This window comes from Cornus florida, unplaced genomic scaffold (assembly GCF_030987335.1).
Source record: "Cornus florida cultivar Cherokee Brave unplaced genomic scaffold, ASM3098733v1 CherokeeBrave_3.0.0_Hap2_Chr10, whole genome shotgun sequence".
Taxonomy (NCBI): Eukaryota; Viridiplantae; Streptophyta; class Magnoliopsida; order Cornales; family Cornaceae; genus Cornus; species Cornus florida.
In genome coordinates, this window is record NW_026775580.1 from 68,108,948 (window position 1) to 68,119,666 (window position 10,719).

A 10,719-nucleotide genomic window follows, 5' to 3' on the forward strand; every position below is an offset into this window, starting at 1 on the left:
CCCCTAACTCCTTTCCCACAACTTTCTGGATCCGTCCCTAAGCGCAACCAATTACGTTAAAATGCAACTGGTCCCATTTCTCCAAACATTCATTCTGCCCAAACGCAACCAGTTGCGTTTTTCCAAAATATAATTCTTTTTGTGAATTTTAAGCCACAATTCTAAAGAGATGGCCCCCAAATTTTTTTGAAATTTTTTATTAGTATATGGCCCATTAGTCCTAAAATTATCAAAGTCCAAATTTGGGCCCTCAAATATATTAGCCCAACTCAAATACATAAGAAATTAATTAGTTTATATATTAGCCCAACCCAATTGCAATAAAATATCATCCCTTATGAAATAAAATATTAGCCCAATCCAATTAAATAAAATTTTTAGTTAATATAGTTAATCTATTTAAGCCTAATCCAATAAAAATCTCTTATAATATAAAAATTTCCCAAATATAATATATATATATATATATATATATATATATATATATATATTACATATGTTGTATATGCTGTATAACATAAAACAAAACATTATCCTGGGATACAAACACAATTTCAACGGTACAATCCAAAAACTTGTATCAATTGTATGTATTCTTGCAATGGTAGAACAACGAAGATAAATATTAAATATGTAAGTTCATTTTTCCTCCTTCACCTATTTCTCTTTTATTATTATTAAACAACTTACTTATTATTCATTCTTCAAAGCTCTAAGTTTTTTATTTATTTATTTATTTTTTTAATGCTCTCCCTAAAATTATTACACGGCCCCCCCTCCCCCGGGCGCATAATTATTACACGTCCCCCTCCCCCGGGCGCATATATTATATTTACCTTTGTCCATATATATGTATAAGCCAAATAATTAGTTTTATATATATATATATATATATAATTGGTACTTACATACACATGCCTCCCCCGAGACTCGAATCCCTGACCTACCTTTAAAAAGTAGAAGCCTAATATGTAATGTTTTTAACTTTATGTATATATATATATATATATATATATATATATATATATATATATATATATATATCTATATATGTTAAAGTTAAATAAAATTTTAATTCACCTGTGGGGCCCACATGATTTGTAAGCCAATATTATTACCTTTTTCTTCTTCTCTGCGTATTACGTTCTCTCTCATTCCAGAAGCTCTCTAGAATTTTTTTTTTTTTCTTTTTATGGTTTCAATTTCAATCTTTGATTCCATCTTCATTACTTGCCGGATTTAGGTGCCGTTTGAGGCAAAACAACGAGTGTGACGAGCTCTACGCGTTGATGCAAGCAATTTCCAGTTTTGAGTTTTCTTTGGAACTCGAAAATTTAAACCAATTTCTAGGGTTTTGCCTATTTTGAGGTAGGGGCATCTTAATCCACTCTAGTCTTGTTCTATTGTGAATTTTACCTCCATGTTGTATTAAATATGCTTAATTTAGAGTTAATTATATCTATGATGGTATTAATAATGTCTAGAGGGTTTTTCACGATTTTGAATATGGTTGGTTCATGTGCAAATTATATTTAGTTGTTGATTTTCTATGTTTACTATGTGCTAGCATGCTGAAATTGATGTATGAGAGTATGTTTATTTAAATTGCGCCAAATTTCCCAATTCATGATGTTGAGCTCATATATATATATACATGCACATGCTTAAATGTATTTTGTTGTATCTTAATGTGTTAATAATTACTTGGGAGATGTTGAACATGCTGAATGTTTAATTTTATGATGGAAAATTTTAAATGCCATGACATTGAATGTATGGAACATATATACATGCACATACCATTGGGTTTGCATGAAATGGGAGAAATTATTCTTGAAATAAATATGGGGAATTTCAGGGAAGTGTTTTTGATAAAGTGGTTTTATGCGAAACCCGGTCGCTGCGGGGTTACCAACGGGCCGGAGGTTAATATAGCCTAGAGGGGACTAGGGAGTCGCCCTAGCGTGGTTGAGCTAGCTGGGCCCCATAATGACGTCGCGGGGTTACCAAGGGTCAGGGACACTAGCCAATCCTCTTTTCGTGTCGCGGCGGGGTTACCAAAGGGCGGGCTGTATTAACGTTTGAAAGTGATGGTTTTGAGAATGAAAATGGGGAGTGTCATTGACATGCATTGCATTTCATTGCATTGCATTGCATTGCATTATTTATAATTGGAATTGAATTGTATGTTGTATTTGATCCCCTACATTGTATGATCCCTATCTCCCATTGGCTTATGCTTTACTTGAATTCACAAGGACACAAGATTTGTGTCTTAAGTGTCACCTACTGAGTATATAGCTCACCCTACTATTTATACATTTTTTTCAGGTCTTGCGAAAGAACCGGTGAACGACAACCGACCTCAAGCTTGAGCGATACTAGAAGCTCACTTTTGTGTCTTTTGTATATCTCCCATTATTTTTGCAAAGCACTAAAAGTGTGAAGGTGTATATGTATATTTTGCAAAATTTTGTTATGTAATGTAATTAAGGTATTTGATGATAATTTGGATGTGAATTTGATAACATGTAAACCTTATTGATGCATGGGGAGAGTAATACTAGTTTGAGGTATTATCGAGGTCATTTGATTGTGTATTATTATCTACTATTGCCGTGAATTCGGAATTTGAGCCGTGACAGGTTAAAAATGCAATTAAATAGGTTGTGATAGGCCTATTTTTAGGGGAGGTTATGCCGAATTTTTTTGTTTAAAAAGTATTAGTTTTGAGACGTTACATAATACCGCTAATGTGATGTCTGTATATATTAGTGTGTGTGGTGTAATTTAAATGAAAAAGAAAAAGAGAAAAGAAAAGTTAATGAGTGGGACCCACAAGCATTTAAATGGTCATGAGACCATCTTTGCTTTCATTTTTTTTTTCTCTCATTCCCGTAAGGTTATCTCTCACGTCCAGAACTCCTCCTTTTTTTTTTCTTTTTTGGTTCCAATCTTCAAGCTTTGATTCCATCTTTATTACTTGCCGGATTTAGGTGACGTTTGAGGCAAAACGATGAGTGTGACGAGCTCTACGTTCTAGTACCAGCAATTCCAGTTTTGCTACCTTCCTTAGAGCTCAAAAATTTAAACCCATTTCTAGGGTTTTGCCTATTTTGAGGTAGGGGCATCTTAATCCACTCTAGTCTTGTTCTATTGTGAATTTTACCTCCATGTTGTATTAAATATGCTTAATTTAGAGTTAATTATATCTATGATGGTATTAATGATGTCTAGAGGGTTTTCACGATCTTGAATATGGTTGGTTCATGTGCAAATTATATTTAGTTGTTGATTTCCTATGTTTACTATGTGCTAGCATGCTGAAATTGATGTATGAGAGTATGCTTATTTAAATTGCGCCAAATTTCCCAATTCATGATGTTGAGCTCATATATATATATATACATGCACATGCTTAAATGTATTTTGTTGTATCTTAATGTGTTAATAATTACTTGGGAGATGTTGAACATGTTGAATGTTTAATTTTATGATGGAAAATTTTAAATGCCATGACATTGAATGTATGGAACATATATACATGCACATACCATTGGGTTTGCATGAAATGTGAGAAATTGTTCTTGAAATAAATATGGGGAATTTCAGGGAAGTGTTTTTGATAAAATGGTTTTATGCGAAACCCGGTCGCTGCGGGGTTACCAATGGGCCGGAGGTTAATATAGCCTAGAGGGGACTAGGGAGTCGCCCTAGCGTGGTTGAGCTAGCTGGGCCCCATAATGACGACGCGGGGTTACCAAGGGTCAGGGATACTAGCCAATCCTCCTTTCGTGTCGCGGCGGGATTACCAAAGGGTGGGCTGTATTAACGTTTGAAAGTGATGATTTTGAGAATGAAAATGGGGAGTGTCATTGACATGCATTGCATGTCATTTCATTGCATTGCATTGTTTATACTTGGAATTGACTTGTATGTTGTATTTGATCCCCTACGTTGTATGATCCCTATCTCCCATTAGCCTATGCTTTGCTTGACTTCACAAGGACACAAGATTTGTGTCTTAAGTGTCACCTACTGAGCATATAGCTCACCCTACTATTTATACATTTTTTTCAGGTCTTGGAAAAGAATCGGTGGACGACAACCCACCTCAAGCTTGAGCGATACTAGAAGCTCACTTTTGTGTCTTTTGTATATTTCTCATTATTTTTGCAAAGCACTAAAAGTATAAAGGTATATATGTATATTTTGTAAAACTTTGTCATGTAACCTTGTTGATGAATGGGAAGGATAATTTTAGTTAAAGTAATTATCGGTGTTATTTGATTGTGTATGATCATATACTGTTGCCGTGAATTCGGAAATTGAGCCATGATAGGTTAAAAAATGAATTTAAACAGGGTATGGTAGGCCTATTTTTAGGGGAGGTTATGCCGAATTTTTTTAAAAAAAAAAAAAAAATTCTTGGCATTAGTTTTGAGTCGTTACAGCTAAATTACTGGTCTGTTAGTCATCATATATACATTAGTAAAACTTTCATAAAACTATTCCTCAAATATGCATCTCTTCAAAGTCACCCCTACTATGGTGACTCCGTTCCAACCATTGCGCCATGAAGAGTTCTGTTTTCACTACTTTTATTTCTATATATTAGAAACCAGGTAAACTAAATAAGGAGAAAAAATATCTTTAATTGATTGAAAAATAAATGAAAGAGAAAATACCATAAATGAATAAACAAATAATAGTGTTAAAAAATTAGATTACAAGACAACTTGGATATGGAAACAGGAAAAATATGTACATACATCAGTATGGACTGACTTAACATATTCATAAGATGAGTGAATTGGTTGGGCAGATCGAGTCCCACTGAATATCTAATCACATGCTTGAATAACCATTCTGCAAATAAAGGTTTAACATAATTATAACTTTACAACAATAATCAACAACTATAATGCAGCCTATAAATTTTTTTTAAAAAATCAAAATTATATAGTTATTTCGCTTTAGAATTTTATACCTTGATGATGAACGAGTAAAATCCCAAAGTAGATCCTCTGCCTCCACAATGAGAGAGTCAGTAATACATGTAAATCCTTGTTTCAAGTGAAAGGGTCATCATCATCTATCAGCCATTGAGCTAAAAAACACTCTTTGAACCAGCACTGTTTTTTGTACACTCTACACAGCATGATATCAATCCTGATAAGCCTGCCTCCCTTGGATGCGACATGTCATTTTCCCGTCTTTGTAATACTCTTACAAACTCATCCGAGCTTAAACTCCCGTCACGATCCGCATCAAATACATAAAATATCATATCAACCACATTATCAGTGAGAGGGATGCCACAAACCTTGAATTAAAATGAACCAACTGTATCAGTATCATATAAATGCTTGAACTTTTTTGAAAGGAAAGAATGATACACTAAATGCAAGAATGAAGGCAGGGGCGGAGCCAGGATCTTGAGGTTGGGGGGGCCAAAATTATAAGCAACATTAGAATTTTTTTACCTGAATGAAGGGAAAGCCGGGTAGACATACTTGATATGCAGCCCTGTCAACTGCCCATTCATAGATCCATAACTGAAGATGGCCAGAGACAAGGGCCTTAAACTTTTACGTAGCTCTGCGTAATTCTTGAACTCTTCAAAAGTGATGCGTATGTCTTTCACATGTGGTTCATTGTTCAATTCAATGTCAGCGGATGCAACCATGGACAACGCGAAGTCTTTCGCTGATATTGTTCCTCGTGACTTGTAGTCATAATGAGCGAACTCCAACCTCAATATCTATCAATTTTGTAACCATAAATTTAACTATATGAATTAACGGATTGATGTAAAGTTATATAAGTTTCCATGTATATATATCAGACAAAATTATTAAATAGATTTTACATGACCACAAATTAGTAAATCGAGTTAAAGTTTCTTCCTTACTTGAATCATCACTAGTGTTTATAGTTTTTTTTAATTATACAATTGAAAATTGTAGCATGTAAATCAGTAACTTAGATGAATTTCTATTCGAGATGTAATTTGGGTAAATTTATAATTTTCAAAAAATGTAAGCTCTATTTACTTCACCTCTTAAGATGGTCACAGATTTGGGGCCCAAGTCTTCTGATTTCTAATTTTACGATTCTTCCTACTGTCATTACAGCATCACATTGTTGAATCTCTTAAATGTGTGCTCATTTCAGGTCATTTCAGGGGTATTCTTCTAAGGAAATTATTTGCATAAAAACAGTGCATGCAACTTCTACATATTACTGCTATTGCAACCTCTGGGATGAGCCTAACTTCTCACAGAAACATGCGATGCCTACATTTTCAGGAATTTTTTAAAATGTTCCATAGAAATTGGTCGCATATATCCTATCAATTTCCATATCAATATCTAGTAACCATTACCGGGCTTAGCCCAAGTGGTTTTCCTCCTCCTTCCAAATATATGCTTGAGGGTTCTAGTCCCCCCACTGGGATAATAATGGGTGTGTGTGTAATTTAGCTACCTATTTTTAAATTTTTTTTTTTATAAAAAAACTATCCATTAGAGATAAAAAGATAAAATAAATAAGAATAGTGATCATTAGAAGGCCTTATTTCTTGAATCCACCCGCAGATACACAGTAGATATCTACAAATAACTTCCCATGATATACAACCTTTTGGAATTAGAAGTAACAAAACAGGACCGACATATTTTTGTTAGAGAGGCGAAAAGAAAACCTAAAAGTGTTAAATTAACTTAAACCTGTGAAAGTATTTTGGAAGAGAGACAGAGGGAGAAAAATTGCATACTTCTTCATGCAAGTCTCTTAGGATTGGACGAATTTTCCATGTTGAAGGCACTGCTTGCCATCTTTGCCAAAGAAGTACTCTGGCACACCCCCATTCTCTACAGAACCTGAAACTTTTAGTCCAATTCTCAGTCCATCCCTGTGCCGAGCCCCATGATTTTCTTAAATTCATTCCCGTCTATCTCTCTGTTCATGAATGTCAGCAGTTAATCAGTACAAGATAAGCATATGTCAATATAAAACTTACGGAAAAAGCAATATAATATTTCACTAGATATAAGGAGCCATCATTTAATTTTATACATCTTTACAGCTAGTATAAATATAAATTAGTGAACAGAATCATGAACCATTGTCCTGTTTGCACCTCTTCCGTTTCATGTATGAGATTAAACAGTATGAAAATATGCAGATAACCATATAAATGTCAACAAAACAAGTAGTCTCAACATTAATTCATTAAGAACACGTACATTTCACCCGTCTTTATTGTGGCTTGAAGCATTCTCCATGGCCTATAGACTTTAATATTGGAAAAGAGAGAATAGTTTCTTGAGTACACAAAACATATTCACTCATTTATAATATATGTTATTAGAAGCAATTCTTCGTCACCAAACTCCAAAACCTCAGCCCTATTAGTTCAGATTTTTTGCTATCATAGTGATAAAGCCAGAAGCTAGCAGTTATGTGATATGAGCATTCCAATTGAAATTCTTAACAAATACAAAAAGATTACCATTTGCTCATAGCCTTGTGTCTCTCAGTAGTTTGCACTTCTCTTTGACTTATTTGAATTTTTAAAAATACCGAACATGTTTTAATTTAAAAAAATGCTGGCTGTACAGTCAAAACATATTCTTCCGAGGAGCATAACGAATCTACCGCACATTTCCTCCACTTATCATATTATTGTTTTTATGAAATCCAACATTAAATAAAAATAATGTGACTATTATATACGAATGAAATACTTTTTCTATCAGAGATAGCCAATTCGGATGGCTCTTCTGTAATTCATGCAACATCAAACCAACAAAATGTTTACATATTCTGAAAAGTAGCTTTCAAGGCTATTTTTTTTTTTTTTTTTTTTAATGGATTATAGGACCTGTAAAATAACTGGAAGATAAAGTAATAAAAATAAATAAACAAATGATAGTGTTAAAAAATTACATTACAAGACAACTTAAATATGAAAACAGGAAAAGTATGTACATACATGAATATGTACTGATCGACTTTACATTTTCAAGGACATAAAGAAAATGTAAAGAGCCATTTTAATGTGTTTAGTAATTTGTCTGAAACATGAAGCTAAAATGTTTAGTGTTTTCATAACTGGAATACTCAGTATAAAGAAAATAAAATGTGACACATGATTAGGCTCATCAATATGACTACACTAGCTGTACGTGCAAATGGTTGCTACCTTACGTAGAATTGGCTGCTTAATTTGTTAAAGTCACATATTACATGCTATTCGAGAAAAGTCAAAGGATTGCATGCAATGTGTCACCCGAAATTACGGTGATTGTTGCATGGCTTTTGGCTATAAATAAGAGGAGATATTCTGTTTTAGGGCTATTGGAGTGCATAGTTGAAAAACTCAAGTGAGCAATTCGGAGAGTACGGTTTCTCATTTGTGTTATTTTTGTAATCCTTTTGAGTTTTGAATATTAGTGTATTGATCTTGTGCTGTCTTTAGATGCAGGCACATTGTCGAAACACGTAAATCGTGTCTTCCTTTACCCACTTATTTATTTTCTAATTAATTTTTTTTATTGATGTGTCATCACAATCACCATCATTTTATTTGTTGACACACTTCCTACAACAAAAAGAACTAACAAAACCAAACTAACAAATTTTTTCACTTAGATGAAAAGACAATCTAAAAGTGTTTAATTAATTTTAAAAATTATTTTTGAGAGAGATAGAGTGAGAGTATTATGATTCGCTTAACCCGTATAAATATTATTTGTTTTTGTGTTAGGATTTTTTAAAAATAAATTTACACAATTAGGAGGTGTTTACATGGTTAGAATTTTCCATGTGGAAGGCACGACTTGGCGATATGGTACGATATGTACCAAAGTAGTGTAGCAGACCCCCAAATCTCCACAGGACCTAAAACTTTTTGTCCAATTCTCCGTCCATTCTTGGGCCGGGACATTCCATACACAATTCTTTACTAATTGAGTCACTTCCTTTTACAATTATCTTTATTTGGAACTCTTCCTTTTGTAGTACTTTCCTTCTATGCAGAGTCCTTTGTTTAGGAGGATTTGTTCAATCTTAAATACTTCTGGGCTGGATTCACTGTGAGCTGACTGAATTTGTTTGACGGGCTGGAAGTTTAATACTAGCAATCTTGGGCCGAATGTAACCTGGATCGAATGAGCTTGCTAACGGGCTGAGAGCTTGATGTTAACGATCTTGGGCTGGTACTGACTTTAAATGGGCCTGACAAGGGCTGAGCTCCTTGTGGTCCATTTACAGACAAAAGATGTGATTCCATATTATACTGACATGGATGACTTTCATTGGAGGGGCATTTTTCCCTCCACACTTTGCCCCCAATTCCCTCTTTAATTGGACTACGGCTCTTAATTAAAAAGAAATTGAAGTTGCACGATTGCCAACTTTTCAAGAGGCAGTTCAAGAAGTGTCTATTGCCATTCTATCCTAAAAGCTTCCTTAAGACTTGCTTTTGGCCTTCATTGCGTCCATTACATTTGCTGCGCTCTTTGTTTCATCGTAACACCAGGTTAGTTTTATTTCTTTGATCTTGCATCATGAGCACCTCCACTCACAACCACGTAGAAATTATAGATTCTGAATCCACACCCTCGTCTTTCTTTATTCGCATTAGGGTTCATCCCCCTAGGGTTTCTGACCCCATTAAATCTACGAATGATTCAGTCAATCAAATGGATATTTCTCTTCCTCAAGCTGAGGTATCTACTTCTAGGTCAGATAGTGTGTTCACTAAAGAGGAGAGAAAGTTAATTTTGTCTGTTCGGCATCTCAAGTTCACCATTGAGTCTGTAATGGAGGAATTTGAGATCCCTGAAGGGGTAGACATTGTTGAATACCCAGAGAATGCTGATTTCAGTTCCTGCGAAGGTGTCAGAGATAATGAATTGCTTTTATCAGTTGGGCATCTTAATGGTCTTCAATTCCATTTTCATCCCTTCTACCACTTGGTCATCAATAAGTTAGGACTTGCCCCTTTTCAAGTAAACCCTAATTTTCTTCGAATAATCTCGGCACTTCTAGTTCGCTGAAGGCTGGAGAGTCTTGACTTGACTCTTGCTGACCTACTGATTACCTATACCATCACCAGGCATGGGACCGAGCCTGACAGTTTTTATTTTACTTCCCTTCTTCAACAAAGGATATGTATGAACCTTCCTTCCTCTGAGAAGAAATGCAAAGAGAGGATGATAATTGTCAAAGGGAATTGGGCTGTGTCTCAATCGAGCAAACTCCCAATCCCACACAAATTTGGGAAGTTAGGTATAGAATGTTTTTCCTCCCTTCATGACAAATGCTTTGGTTGCTTCCCATGCCGAGTCTTGCTTTTTCGTCATACTTACGAATTTCTTGGTGTTATTTAAGCAACATTCCCATCCTCAGCAGCTAAGAATAGGCTCTCCTTTCTTGAAGAACAAGTTTGGAGTGATCCCCCATTTGTTAAGGAGTTGCTCACTTCATCTAGTCTCAAAGAGATCACCTCCAGCGCTTCTGCAGCTGACCTCCAGCGCTTCTACAACTGTGGACACCTAATCTCACCTAGGATGAAATGAACTCCTTACGCACAAGGAGAAGAACCAACTGGAAACACATACAGGACTATGACCTCGATTCTAGGTGACCTTACCACTAATAGACCGCCATACACTATCAATACAAAAACTCTGACAACAATGCCATAGG

General features: G+C 34.9%; 1 long non-coding RNA gene and 1 pseudogene across 2 annotated transcripts; one reads left to right on the forward strand and one right to left on the reverse strand.

The window, feature by feature from the left end:
- The first annotated feature begins 471 nt into the window (after positions 1–471).
- LOC132278962 (uncharacterized) lies at positions 472–2,588 on the forward strand. 2 transcript variants are annotated; one of them, XR_009471182.1, is made up of 3 exons: positions 472–633; positions 1,244–1,368; positions 2,332–2,588. It is a non-coding gene; the product is annotated as an uncharacterized LOC132278962 (long non-coding RNA). The 2 variants fall into 2 exon arrangements; XR_009471181.1 differs by lacking the exon at positions 472–633 and having other exon boundaries at positions 1,059–1,368.
- Positions 2,589–4,844: 2,256 nt separating this feature from the next.
- On the reverse strand, positions 4,845–9,536 carry LOC132277780 (calcium uptake protein, mitochondrial-like; annotated as a pseudogene).
- Positions 9,537–10,719: the final 1,183 nt, after the last annotated feature.